The sequence below is a fragment of the Tetrao urogallus genome, assembly GCF_951394365.1.
Source record: "Tetrao urogallus genome assembly, chromosome: 4".
Lineage (NCBI taxonomy): Eukaryota > Metazoa > Chordata > Aves > Galliformes > Phasianidae > Tetrao > Tetrao urogallus.
The window spans coordinates 35,608,295-35,621,306 of NC_136817.1; positions in this window are offsets into that span (position 1 = coordinate 35,608,295).

Here is a 13,012-nt window from a genome sequence, read left to right on the forward strand (position 1 = left end):
ATCATAGTTCCATTGCTAAGCTAAACTTTACAGAAGCTGGTTCCATTTCCATGCAAGTATACACATTTCAGCCTTAATGGACTGGTCTTAATCTCCAGAAAGCAGTCAAATGAAAGAATTGCATTAGTTAGATGAAAGATGAAGGTTTTCTGAAGCAAGGCTGAGAAGTGAAGTGCTAAGTGGAAACTGGAAGAGTTAACACAGAAGGAAACGTCCAAAGCAAGAAAGCAATGGCACGCAGTGATGGAAAAAATCTGGATTGTAGTGAAGACAAACAGAACTGAGGCAGAATTTCTGTACTGATGATACTGTCTAATGAGATGCCAAGAAATAACATTAAGATTTTGAGAAAGCATGATGAGTGCTGTGATGTAATGATGAACCTTCTATGATGTCAAACAGGTTTGACCTTTTGGTTGCATACTTTTAAGTGTTATTTCGGAAAAGAAAACTTCTACTGTGAATTTTCAATGAATTCTTATATACTAGAATGTGATAAGTAAATTTAATTAGCTATGACAGTGCAATTTTAGATTACAAAAAGATGGTATGCAGTGTGAACTTCTGGGGTGAATTTGTACAAGGCCTACTACATAATAAGTTAGAAGGCTACAAACAATCCAGTTCTACGTTCTGCAGACCAAAAGGAAACAGGAACATATCAAAGAAGAGTCACTGTTTTCTGAATGCTCACTACTAACCTCATGCAGTCATTAGTTTCATTGCAACTTGTATTATTAACAACAACTTCATAATATATAAGCAGTATTAACTATTTTTGTGCTCTAAACGTTTCAACTATGTACAACATTCGCTTCTGTCTCTTAGCAAAAGCTGAGTGTTTTCCTTTGAAATGCCTTTGAGGTACATCTATATTTGTTACCAGATGTTCTTCACAGAGAATCAAGTCTGTTTAGCAAGGTGGTTTTCTACCCCCTCTTCTGCTGCTTCTTAATTTTAAAATGTATTTATCTCTGTCTAAGACTCCTTTAGTTAAGAACATTAATGATTTATTGATCCTAACTATCCTGAGCTACTTATCTTCTCTGCCTCTTCTATTTTCACAAAATCTAGGTCCTATTTTTGGACAAAAAAGAAAGACTCAAATATTATTTTGCCTGTGCATGTACTTAATTTGATTTTTTTGTGTGTGAAAACAGTAGATTTTATTTTTGTCTTAATAGTAGGCTTTCAATTTTCTTTCTCCTGTCTCTATTTGAGAAATCCTCCAGAGAAGCTTTTACATAAGGCAGAAACTGATTCTCAGAAAATATGTCAGAAGTGCCCGTGTCAGATGAATATAAAGTCCAATGCACAAAAAGCATAAAATAGATTATCTACATTATATCACTGAAGGATAAGGCAGCTCATCATTCATAAATATGTAAAAGGCTTTGTTGAAATATTCATTCAGAAGACATGAAATTGAAATTAAATATGGCTGAGATAGAGAAGGTCAGTAATTCAGAGCCTTGCCTTCTCTAGGTTTCTACAGAACAGGCAAGGATCACAATAACAAAGTGATCAGACTTCCCACAGCGTTCAATCACTTACACAATCACCTCCCTTCCATTTGTTATTGATTCTTATTGCATAGCTTAGCAGAATGTTTACTGAACACAATTGGAACCATGATAATAATTCCTCTTTCTAAATGTAACTCAGGAGCTAGTTTTGGACTTTCCAGAAATCTGAACACAGTATCAATTTTCACACTGTATTTTGGCAGACAAATAATTGTCTTCAAAGTATCTACTTGTATCTGTCAGTTTAGAAGCAATCACTGACCACCATACTAAAGCCTCATTTAGTAAAATTATCAGTATTTTTTGAAGAGTTCAATTTTCAAGAATACAGAATAAAAGAAATAATAAACCTAACTCCTGCTGGGATACTGATGGCTGAAAAACAGTTTTACGGATTTTTTTCAGTTGTTGATGTATATTTTAGGAGGTAGGCAAAAATGCTTCAAATATTTGCCATTAAGGCTGGTAACTGTTGTGTATTTTCACACCATAACTGAGATAGTAAAATTAATGGATTTGGGAAGCTTAGAGTATTCCTTTCTCTGGCTGAGCTAAAATGATCACTCTCTGTTTTTAAAAGTACAGAGATGATCATATGTTGTGAGAAACTTCTCAGCCTACAGCTGAGATCTTCCATTTTCCAATTCTGGCAATGAATATACAGGTAATTGAGACAAAATAAAAAACAGGAGCAGCCATTCATATGTGTAAAATATAAACTTGTCAATATATAGGTGGCTCTGAATTTGAAAATGAGAGAAAACTCTTCAACAAATTATTTACTTCAAGAATCCAAGTAAAGTTTGAATGTAAACACGTATTGCTCATTTCTTTACCAAGGCTCTGGAAAATAGAGTTTACAAATTGCACAAGATCCATCATAGTACCACACAACTAATATGTAGGTATCTTCCCTATGGAATGAAGAAAGTGTGATTTATTTAGTCTTGCAATTATAAAATGTTACCAGTGTTTTTCCTCTACTTTTGTAAAAGAACACGCAGATTAAAAATAAAGAAGAATGTTTTGAAACTGTGTTAAAGATACAAACTGTAAAAACACCATGTAGCTGTCCTTCCAGAAATTTTTATTCTAAATGAAGATGTGAGGAGTCTTTGTAACTGACTTTAGAATAGTAGCATCTCAAATTTTGTTCTGCAATCATGATTGTATAGCAAAACCACTGACAGCAGCAATTGAGTTCAAGATTTCTCTAAGAATCACTTGGGAATCAGGCCTATTTTAAGGTGGTTTGTATACAAAGTATAGCAATGTATATCCATGTGACATGATCCCCCTAACAACAAATTTGTGATCAGGATTTCCAGGCAATTTTAAGAATTTAATAATAATATTTTTATACTTTCTCTCATAGTGAGAGACAAGTATATTACAATGATAGGACATGTTATTTTTCTCTCACCTACTGTAGAATTTATATAACCATCTTTATGACCCTTTAAAGACATCACATCCTGGATACAGGACAAATGAAACCAAGGTTTATTTTCTTTTCAGAGAATGATCATTCTCTTCTTTATATCATATGGCTCCTCTTGAAAAACTGTAGCTTAAAAACCTACCAGTGTTTCAGTAAAGCTCTTGTTACATAGAACTTTTGCATGGAATAGTTGAAATATATTGAAATGACATCTAAGGGTGTAACACAAATTGACTGTTTTGTATCATGATTTTTTTTTTTTTTCCTTTTTCCAGCAGAAAAATATATTTTTGAGTAATAGCAGAAATTTTAAGTCTTTTGCTATAAAATGAAAATACGTAAGATTTTAAATAAATGATTTGTAGTGGCTTACATCAAAACATAGGGTAGAGGCATGGGGTCTGTAGCAAATACGCAATTTTCAATGTTTCAAACTGTTATTAGTGGGCATCCTCGTATACCAGGAATTCTTAAACATTTCCTTGCTGAACCAGCTCTATCACTTACAGTAAAGTACTTACTTCTGAAGTGTTTTACTGATGGACAGCCAGCTGAATATGAGCCAGCAGTGTGCCCAGGTGGTCAAGATGACCAATGGCATCTTGGCTTGTATCAGGAATGGTGTGATGAGCAGGACTAGGGAAATCATCCTGCCCCTGTACTCAGCATGGTGAGGCTTCACCTCGAGTTCTGTACTGAGGTGCCAAAAACTGAACATAGTAAGGACACTGAAGTGCTAGAGCAGGTCCAAAGAAGGGTAACAAGGCTTGTGAAGGGCTTAGAGAATATGGCCTATGAGGAGAGACTGAAAGAACTGGGGCTGTTCAGTCTGGGAAAAGGAGGCTGAGGGGAGACCTTATTGCTCTCTTCCATTATCTGAAAGGTGCTTACAGCAAGAGTAGAGTTGGTCTCTTCTCACTGGTGACAGGATGAGGGGAAGTGGCCTCAAGTTGCACCGGGGTAAGTTTAGGTTGGATATTAGGAAACGCTTCTTTACAGAAAGAGTTATTAAGCACTGGAATAGGCTCCACAGAGAGGTGTTTGAGTCACCATCCCTGGATGTGTTTAAAAACCGTTTGGATGTGGTGCTCAGGGACATGATTGAGTGGAGGGTTGTTAGAGTTATGGTAGTGTGGTTAGGTCATGGTTGGACTTGATGATCTTTAAGGTCTTTTCTAACCTGAGTGATTCTGTGATTTCCTTTTAACATAATCAACCGCTATTACTCACATATAACCACTACACCTGGTCAATGTTGTGTTTATCCAACAGATATTGTCAAGTATCAAGAAGGAAATTCTGGAAAACCAAGCTTCATGTTCAAGCATCATGATCCCAGCCTGCCTTCTATTCCAAGTAAAGTTTTCACACTAGGAACTTCTAGGTTGCCCTTCAAAATTAAGGTCAAGCTAAAAAATCAGAAGCAATTATGTAAGCATTTTATGACAAACACATTAAAGTGAGTTCATAATTGTCAGTATTATTACTATAATATCAGGACAATTAAACATGATAGAGCTATAATTTTAAGACATTGTCCAGTTCAGATCTATTTTGCAGTTTGACAGCATGTGCTTTTGAGCTATAAATACAGTTGATCATTAGAAGCAATGTGAGAAGTAGGACTAAATCTGTTTATTATTTATAAAAGAGAAAAAGTGTTTGGAGCTCAATATTATACTTTGCTCTTTGTGATAATCTTTTTTTTCCCCTACAGTAACCTTGGAAATACAAGTCTCAGATACTTGTACAGGTGTCATATTTTCTCTTTTACCTGTTTTGAAAAGCCTGTGGGACAAATTTTGTTATCTTGGAGTTTTGAACTTCTGTGAACACAGATAAATATTTATAATTCTATAGTTTCTGAACCATAATGATGAAAAAATTTAACGCCCAGCCCCATCCAGCTTCAATTAGGATAGCAATATTAGAGACTGTAAAACCAACTCATTGTTGGCATCAAAAAATAAGAAAAAAAACCAATCAATTCATCTGTCTTCCATCTTCCTCTGTTTTAACTTAGTCAAGGCAAAAGAACAACTGTGCTGTTATTACTCTTCAACATTTGATGGAATGCATTAGACAATGCATCTTAAATTCAAACACTTGTTTTTCTTGAAGTACTGGAATGACCTAAAACTTCATTCTCACTGTAGGAAACCAGGTCTTTCATTGAAGCGTAAGTCCATTTTTTGTACTAATGCTTTCTGTGACTATTTAGTGTATTTTTCTAACTGCAGTGATGGTTCAAATCCAATTCAGGACAGCTTCTTTCTACAATATGTGTTGCTTTCAATCAAACATCTGACATTCTAGAAGCGTGTGTCCTATATGTATATTACCAAGATATATTTTTGATTGAAATATACTGACCTATTCACTTTTTTCTCTTTTGAGAAAGTGTCCACTCTCCTGCAGGCCCACAAATTACAGTATTTGATTAATATTTTCTATTAGAATGATAATGATAACAGTATGACATTCTATAACCCTATAACAAAATTCCCTGAGATTATTTTTCTTCTATCATAATTATATACAATGTTATTACAGGTTTTAGGGATCAAAGGAACCATTATTATCATAACCTGACCTGTGTAATGCATCAGAAATTCTTCTTTTCAAGAGTTGCTGCATCAAATTCATAAGGTATTTTCATCCGTTAAGAAATTCTTTGCCTCATTTGGTAAACTTTTTCCTAATGGCTGATTACTCCATATGATACTATATCCTACTTCTACTCCAAATACACTGAAATTCCACTTTCAGCCACTGAGTTTATCTACTACCAGAATGAGAAATTGAACTGTGCCCAGAGCTGGGACCGTGATCAACCCCCTTGATCAACTCCAAGTTTCAAAAAGCTGACTGAACTTTGGAGGGAACTACTGATTAGGTCTACTTTTTGTCCTTCCTAATTTTTCACTAATCATTTTTAGGAATGTCAAGGCAGAGATCTCTAGCATTCCTCAATCTATAACTAATTTTCTAGTTGTGCTAAGGACATTATACTTATCTCTACCCTAGCGTAGAACTGCTGGCAATAATTGTGGTTAACTTAACTACCTCTCAGAAAGTGAATCTACCCTGGCTCATAAGTCCTCCACAAATGCACTGGTATTCAAAATCTATCCTGTAAATGGGATCTTACCAGTATGGAACAAATGAAATTATTTTCCCTGCTTATTCAGACTGAATGAAAAAAACCCTTTCCTTCAATGTTAAAGACTCCATTTATTATGCCATCATTTGCATCTCATCATTTGAAATCGCTGAAAACTGAGTAACCCAGAATTAGCTCAAGATAAGAACAAGCATGCCCTGGCTCAACATGATGGCTCTTTCATGTCAAATCTGCAGGGCCTATTTTCCCTTTCACCATACCTCAAATCTACACACAAAATGAGATTAATTACAGTAAAATGCATTTATGAACCTGGTACACGCAACCCAGTTTTTACAAATCATTATTATCAACACTGATGCTAAATAACTACAATAACTCGATTTGTTTCTTGAAAGAAGTAACTCCAAAAACCTGGGAGAAAATCATTTTTTTGATAACAAGAGATAAATTATGACTTTTTTTTAAAAAAGACTTAGTGCCCAGGAATGCCACGCCAGCAGAAGGGGATAAAAAAAAGGCCCCTATAACCAATGAGGGCTGTGCCCGATATCAGACACCCTGTGGTGTGATAACCTGCCTGCTGCCCAATTCTCCTGGGCCTGCTACCTGAACTGTGTCTGTTCCCCCTGGTCCCACTGTTGGTTGCCTACTGTTCACCTGCTTGCTGCACAAGGCCAGCTGTTCTGCCACCCTCTCCCCTGAGCCCTCACTCCTGCATAGGCCTTAGATGGTCTGAATGGCGTACAACGGGACACTGCTGGATCCTTGGTGCTCCACTTTACATAATTCTCGCTGTTTTCCCACCTTTTCTATCACCCACCTTCCCTTCCCCATTGCCCTAATTTGTGATAATCACCAGCCTTTCCTTTCCCCATCACTTTAATTGTTAATAAACTAGTCAGACAACTTTTGACTTTGTTTGTCTCTCAATCTCACTCTGAGTATATCCAAGATTCTCCCTTCTTACTCTGATAAGTGGACAAAGAGATCCATCTCCTTCCAGTAAAATCATTGCTCAGTGTAACCCATTTTCATTCTTTCCTCAGTTGGCAAGCACTGAATGCCTCCTTTACAAAAGTCTGGTAAGTATGAAGACTACTTAAGTTCTTAAGAAAAATTATATAAGTATACAGTTTACAACTTGGCCTGTAGAAAGTGTCTAATCTTTGATTAAATCATACTATCTATTATGGACACTTGTGAATATATGTTACACATGGTTGGGAAGTACTGGTACAACACTCCTAACTGACAAAACCAGCTTCATCTAGCATACACCTGTAATTCTAACAACTCTGAAAAATTCCACACAGCATTTCTTTCAGACAAATATGTTAGTGCTTTGTAGTAAAAGATGATTTGTCAAAACAAAAAAATTACACATTTGCCAGGACAGGATGATGAGACTCTGTGGATTGCACCTAATTAGCAACCACTTGCACTACTTCATTGAATTGGTATACAAAATGTTGGCATACAATTGGGTAATACGTAACACTTTTTCAAGAATTCTTGATATTGGTCAGAAACAAATATTATGGACATTTGCTACAGGGGTGAGCAAAATCATTTGCAATTCTGTTAAAACTGTTCTTTTACAGCATCGTTAATTTCATAGAATCATAGAATGGACTGGGTTAAAAAGGACCACAACGACCATCTAGTTTCAACCTCCCTGCCATGGGCAGTGTCGCCAACCACTAGACCAGGCTGCCCAGAGCCACATCCAGCCTGGCCTTAAACGCCTCCAGGGATGGGGCATCCACAACCCAGATGTCTTTCACTGGATCGATCCTTGATTTTAACCCATAAGCTCACAACCTGACCATGGCTATTTATCAGCCAATTTATACTAGCACATGTTTAAGGAACATTTTCCAAGTAAAGCTTTTTGTTTCAGATGTTAAATTCTACAGTTTTCTTACTGAGGTATTCTATTCCATTGCAGAAACAAATGTTTTCTGAGACATTATGTGCATATATCCCAGTTTTTTCTTCTCATCTTCATTTTGCTGGAAATACATTCTAGAAGGTGCTTTCTGTTTAGTTGGAATATTTATAATTTTCTGGCATTTATTTAGATAACATATTTTGGCAACAACAAGACATGGGCTTAGCGACTCTCTCAAAGGTTGACTCTGATAGTTACCTTCACAGTATGAGTATCGTATTTCAGAGTACACTGAAACTGTAAATGATTACAGTTGTCAAAAGACATAATCTTTCCTACCTGCAAAAGAATGTTGCATCACTGAACGCACAAGTTCTTTTATAGAACTAAATACATAAAACCTCATGAACTCCAAGGACAGTTTAAGTCCCTGAAATGAAAACAGATGGATACTGGGGGTCTACTATAGATATTTTTATCCTTTTCTTCCTTTGTCATACATAGCTGCTGATGATCACTGCTTTTGAGAGGACACTGGATGAGATCTGATCCAGTCATGCTGTCCTCAAGAAGTTCTCCTAAGAGATACAGAGATATATTTTTTCTAATGGCAGGTCGCAGGTTCCAGGCCACAAAGACTAATATCTTTAAGTGAATCATCTCTCAGATGAAGTTTCACAATAAACTAAAAAAGTTGATAAAGTCTTTATATTTGTATAGAAATATGACTGTGTTTATTTTCATGAAACACATATCTAACAGTGCTGTAACTGCTCATTGTATTCCAGGACAGAATCTGTAAGTCAAGTCAAAATTGTATTGAAAATCCTGTCTTTTAGAGTGGAAAGTTTCAGACTATTTGAACTAATTTATGTTATCCAATTGTTACATATCTCAGTATCTGTAGAATGCTCTGGATTACTTATAAAACATAAAAAAAATTCCATTGTATTTATCAATTTTTCATGGCTAAAAATAAAACTTTGTAATCCACCTTCTTTTTGTTGTATGATCACTATTTATATATTTCTGTAGGATCTTATTATTTGGACTGTTGATTTGAAGAATTTTGAAATTTATTGTATTTTATCATTACTTCCAACTCATTATGCAGGTTGTGATAACTAATGGAAAGTTTTTGCCGAATAGCTCTCCAAGATAGAAATTTTCTTATCATAAAGTGATGTTCACTTATTAAATAAATATAGAAGTAGTAATTTAAAAAAATCTACAAACACAAAAACTCAGTCAAAACTGAGTTACAAATTCCTTTCAAGGACTGTCACCAATTTGCTTTCTTTAAGTCTTTTTTTTTTTTTTTTTTTTTTTTTTTATTTATTTTATCATGTTGTTTGTGGATATTTCCTTCCAGATGTATGTACTTGTTAATGACAAATGAAAAATATTTTAAAAATAATCAATTTATGAGTGATATGAAGTTTATGTTAATGAAAAACCTCTGAAAAATCTGTTGTTTAGATGCTGTTTTTTTCCTCCGGTAGGGCACCATTCAAAAATGAATAATGACCTTTCAGGTAATATAGTTTTATTCCTGTTTCAACTAGTTAAGCTTATATTTCTTCCAACTTTAGGCATCCTTAAACCAGGAGGGTTTTTTTTTTTTTTTTTTTATGCTTCCCATTTGACACTCCTTAACTTCCATCACTCTAGTACTCAGATGCAAACTCAGTTTGCTAAGAGTGATAATAAAGATACAAAACAGAAAAACAGACGTATTTATACTCTTGAACAGAAACCATTTGTAAGGCTTCTCTCTACCAAATAAACAAGGATTTCAGTGGGATCAGAAAATCCACACCTTTCAAAAAATACATATCTTTTTAAAAGGTCAACCATAACTTCCTAATCCATCAAATATGTAGCAGAGTATGAAAATAAGGATTTCCAGCTGAGTTTCACAGCATTTAGTCCATTAGTCTGTTTCAGCTCGGTGAGTAAGAGTATTGAATTTTGCTAAAATATGTCTAGTTTACATTATTATAAAGAGCTCCTTTAATAAAAAAGGTAATTTTAAGTTTCTTCTGTTGTCTGCTACACACTGAAGGTATTTATTATTATTATTAAAATTGTATACGGAAAACATTCAGGAAATGACCATCCCTCAACAGAAAACATCAACAAATTGTTTAAAAAAACATTCTTGAAGAGAATCAGTATAGATACAGTTTATGAATTATTTCTAAGGACAAAAGGAAAACAATATTGAGTTATCAAAGAAAAACAAAAGACAAAATTAACTGAGCTAAAATGAAGTACCATGCTGTGTACCATACTTAAATCATTACCCTTATCAGGATGACAGGTGATAAGGGATAACAAAGTAATGGATTAGAAATGAAATTACTTTGACAGAATTTAAAGGCCACAGAATTCCTCCAATTCCCCTCCTCTCTGTCATTCATATACATTCCTCCACTTCCTTCAGCACAAGCTATCTACTCATTCAGATTCAGAGACACACTGTAGGAACAATCACTGAAGTTCAACATCAGAAAAGAAAATAAAATACATAGCTGCTAATGTAAAATTTTCTAGCCGTAAATTGAGCCTGAGGAGAAACAGTCAACTGTACAGTTGACAGCATACGCAGTAGCGTTTTCTGCCAAAATTACTTTGTTTTGTTTTGCGAAAATGATGAAGAAATCACTTGTATTTTGTGTTACAGCTCCATACCCTAAGTTAGAAAACTCAGAACACTGCGGATTCACTTATTCATACAGACAACAGTCCTGCTATTATGCTAGCAGTGTATTCGGGAAAAAAAAAAGAAGTCACAAATGTTCCACTTTCAGAGAGCAAAAAGCATTTTCAGGAATATTCTAGGATTAGCAAGTCCAAACAAACGTGTTGCAAATTACTCTTCCATGGCCATGTTTCTAACTATATTACATGTATCAAAACATGCGCTTTGAACAAACATTTGACATTTAATTAACTGACAATAATCATCATTTACATGCCAATTAAGTACTCATCCAAGAACTAATTTAATTTGAAGTATTATCACGTTACCTGTATTGATTTGATTAACAAGTTTAACTTTGTATTATAAATAACTTATATCACAGTACAAATTATAATATATTGCAATAAACATTAACATAAGTAAGATTTGACATAACCACAATATGGTTTTACCTCAAGAAGGTAACTGCAAAACCCACCTTGTTCTGCAGTTAATAAAAATACTTCAGTTTCTCACATTTGTTTCCAGGAAATATGTGGAAAGTCCTAATGTGTTGGACAATATTTAAAATGTATTTGGTATCTTTGAAGTAAGATGTGAGCTTTCTTGCCTGCACTGCTTAGCTTTATAGCATTTTGTAAATGCAGTTCAAGATTTCTGTCCCCAGTTTAGGGGACAATAAATAGAATAATAAATGAAATCACAAAGAACTGAAGTGCCTACTGACCAATTATGACAAAACCACTGAAAAGCCTTTTTACCACCTGGTAACCAGCTGAACTTAAATGCAAAGAAGCCAGTGACAAACAGGGATGCACGACAGCCTTCCAGTGTCATGAGTATACAGACAAGATGCAGCCAGGAAGAAACTGCCTTCCTGACTTCCATACTAAGACCTCTTTGCAACCCGTCATCTAGATAGTGTGGACACCTGCCATCACTGAAGTAAATCTTTCATAACCTGTCTTCCTACTTAAATGTTTCTTAAAGTACTCTCCATTGTCCTGATTATTTATGCAATAAAGTATTGAGGGGAAGATCTTCCAGTGCCCTCATTCCTTTCTGACATTTTCAGCCAGTAAATCATAGTCTCTAGCAGCAGAGATGGTCACTAAATTTAGTTTCATTTTGCTCTAACTATTCATCAAGCTCAGTTGCACATAATTCAACCTGATCTTAATGCTCTCTTCAATGCCCATTAAGTCACTATTCAACTGTCTTCACTTCTACACTTTTCATATGCTTAAAAAAAAAAAAAAATACAACAAAAACAACACAACAATATTTATTAGATTACCTAGAGTTGCGTGACTGTTTTCATTGCTGTGGTACATTTTATTTTTAAGTGTTTTAGTTGACTTAAGAGGTTTACTTTCACTTGGTTAAAGTGTTCTACACCTAAATATAAATAACTCAGCCATATATATATATATATATATATATATATATATATATAGCTAGTGCAATATTGTTCCCAATAGTTAACCTGCTTTTCCATCATTTAGTATCACTGTCACCAAAACTTTTTTGTAAATTAAACTGTTATATTAATAACTTCAGTGTTTGCACGTGCCAAATCGACAGTCCTTAAAACTACGGGGAAGGAAGATAGATGGATCTAAATACAGAAGAGCAGCAGTGATCTGAAGAAGATCAGCAGTCCATGAAACTGGAGCATTAACTCTTCCACTCCCAGTGCTTTACATGATGTTATGATGTGGAATACCAATAAGAAAAATCATAAAACCATGATACATAAAGCATCGCTGCTATTTTCATTTCTGAAAGTAAAACAAAACAATTCCATTCTGCAACCAAGATGCTGCAAGAGTACACTTGGCTGCTTTGTGAACTAGTAACAGATATTCCTAGACAAATAATTAAAAGCCAGTACCTTTTCATAAAGGTGCTTGGCCATAGATGTATCATTTTGTGCATGATTGACTGTGTAAGTTAGTAGAGAGCACATCTCTGAAACTTGGAATATTGTCTAAAGTGAACATGATGAATAAAACTCTAAGTTGTTCAAGAAATTACTTCATCAAGAATATACCCTAACTCATGAAGCTGAAAACTTCAACTGTAAGGAAGATATAATCATGTTTGGATAAGTCTGCCTATTGATAAGGGCAGTGAATACCACTTCCATCTGTTGTATTACAAAGGAACACAACCTTCAAAGAGAAGGCTCTTAACCTATTTGTTTTTGCTGAAATGAAAACTGAAAAATGAATTGAAAATGAAATCCAGTTCAGCAACTGATATTTCTAAAAACAGTTTCCAGTAGTCATAATATTTTTCAGTTGCCAGATAACCTGCT